Genomic DNA, 2,716 nt, shown 5'->3' with positions numbered 1-2,716 from the left:
CCTCCAAACGTCAATGGTAAACCACATTGGAACGGTGTAAGGAAGGAATAGGGTCTTTCAATTTGGAAAAAGAAAAAAAAAACAGATGTTTTAAAATATCGTTGCTTACAGTACATTACCCAAAATACATAGATGTTTTTGAACAACTATTTCAAGAACATAAGGTCTGTTCCAACTACCACCCATTCTATGGCCTGTCAGAAGTGGTTTTTGAAACTAAGAATCCGACATCAAAACATTGGCAAAAATACATCGATGTTTTTGAACATCTCATTCAATAACATAAGGTCTGTTCCAACAGCAATTTCAGATTATCCAGAACTGCAAGGAGCATGCGCAGTATACAGTTTCGGCGGGAAGAACACTTACTACGCCTATTCCGGACAGTCAGAAGTGGTTTTTAGAACTAAGAATGCGAAATCGACAAAACATCGATGTTGAAAAACATTACCAAAAATACATCAATATTTTTAACATCTAATTCAATAACATAAGGTCTGTTCCAACAGCAATTTCAGATTATCCAGAACTGCAAGGAGCATGCGCAATATGCAGTTTCGGAGGGAAGAACACTTACTACTCCTGTCCGGACAGTCAGAAGTGGTTTTTAGAACTAAGAATGCAACATTGACCCCAAAAAACATCGATATTATAAAATTTAAGTGTTCAATATTAAAATATCGTTCCTTACAAAACATAAGCAAAAATACATCGGATATTCGGATAGTATAGTATAGTTTCGGGGAAAAAAATACTACACATGCTCCGGATAGTCAGAAGTGGTTGTTGTCGATGTCACATTCTTAGTTCCAACAACTACTTCTGACTATCCGGAGCATGCGTAGTATGTTTTTCCCTCCCAAACACTAGACTGGGTATGCTCCGTGCAGTTCAGAGTAATCAGAAGTCGTTTGAACAAACCTTATGTTACTAACATAGATATTAAAAAACATCGATGTATTTTTGGATATGTTTTGTAAGGAACGATACTTTAATATTGAACATTTATATTTTAAAACATCGATGTTTTTTGTAGTCGATCTTGAATCCCAAGTTCCAACAACCACTTCTGACTGTCCAGAACTGTAAGGATCATCCGTAGTGTTTGTTTTTTCCCTCCCAAACCCTATACTAGGCATGCTCAGGACAGTTCCGGATAGTCAGAAGTGGTTGTTGGAACAGTTCATTAGTTTATTTGTATCCCGTTGTTAGCGTGGAGGTAAAAAATACTTCCTTATCCTATCACATTGTTGATAGGAATCTATTTATTCTTATTATTTTTTTTGTTATTGTTAAGTTACTTTAGAAAAAAAAATTAATAAAGAGACACGCATAAAACCTGGGCTTCAAAAAATCGATCTTAGAAACATCGATGTCGATCTGGCATCCCGATTGTGAACGTCGTTCATTGTTCTTGTCGTTCATTGGTCACTCACGATCGTCCCACGTGTTCTGCCGAACGTTTTGGTGAATAGTTCATTTGAAGAAGTTTCTTCACCAACTGATCATCTCTTTTCAGCTTTCAACAAGTAAGTTTGGTGATTTAGCTATATTTTTCCTTCTTGTTATAAAATTGATTTCTAATATTCTCTCCTTGGTTGATGCTTTCTTCTGTTTTATTGTAAAATTGGAATATTGTTGAATGTGGGAACTGGAAAATTTTGTTTATTTCTCGTACTTTTTTTCTTCTTTCTATCGTGATAATTATCCTGTGCTTTGAGTCGATTTGTTTATTTATTTGTTAATTTGTTTTTAGTTACAACGGAACAAATTATATTCGTGATCTTACTTTTCTTATAATGTTATTAAAATTACTAAATGGTGTTAAACTGCTGTATTAAGTTGACGCGTAGTCAAGGCACCACTTCAACATGTCAATTTAATATTCAACATTACCTCAACTCTAAAATTTTACATCAACCCTAAAATTTTACATAGTGTGTTCTGCTATTTAATTGTGTATTTACATTCGAAAATGCCATTGTCAAAAAACCAACAAGAGATAAGTCAATATTGTAAAGCTTTAAAAAATTTGATTAAAAATATTCATATTGATCAGACCAATTGTTTTTTTTATTTAATATATAAATTTTTCCATTTGATTCCGACAAAAATCAAAATTTAGGTCCTTAAGAGTGAAACATTGGGCAGGAAGAACTCAAAACATGGAATTAGTGTTGTTGGAATGTCTTCTTCAAGATTCGAATTACATGAAATTGTATGAAAATCCTTTCTGTAGTTATGAATTATATTGTTATTACTGCTTTGAGCTGTTAATAAATAGCTATTTATTTAAATAATAAATAGTTTAAACTATTTCTTAATTATTTTTCTTGGCCACAACCTGCTTTTCCTTTAAAAAAATTTGTAATGTGTGTCACCTTCAATTGTCCAATGTTTGAAGGTGAATCCAGGCATACATTTTTTTATTTTTACAGCAGAAAAATCATTTTGGTTAGAAAGTATTTGTTGTTTTGAGTAAGTTTAGTAATTTTAAATCAATTTCTGGCACCAAATCAATTATTTGTATAAATAGCTCTTTTATTTTTCACAGTGGATATAAATGTTTTCATAATATTGGCTTTATTCAAATTTAGTTACATATAAAAAGATAATGGACGTTTTAAGATATTACACTCCTGAGGAAACAATGTACCAAAAACTATATTTTTTACCAATTTGACATAGAATATTAATGCTTGGTCACAGATATAAT

The sequence above is a fragment of the Halyomorpha halys genome, unplaced genomic scaffold (genome assembly GCF_000696795.3).
Source record: "Halyomorpha halys isolate HHAL.00 unplaced genomic scaffold, Hhal_1.1 Scaffold572.1, whole genome shotgun sequence".
In the NCBI taxonomy this organism is placed as follows: domain Eukaryota; kingdom Metazoa; phylum Arthropoda; class Insecta; order Hemiptera; family Pentatomidae; genus Halyomorpha; species Halyomorpha halys.
Note: the sequence above shows the minus strand (reverse complement) of the source record.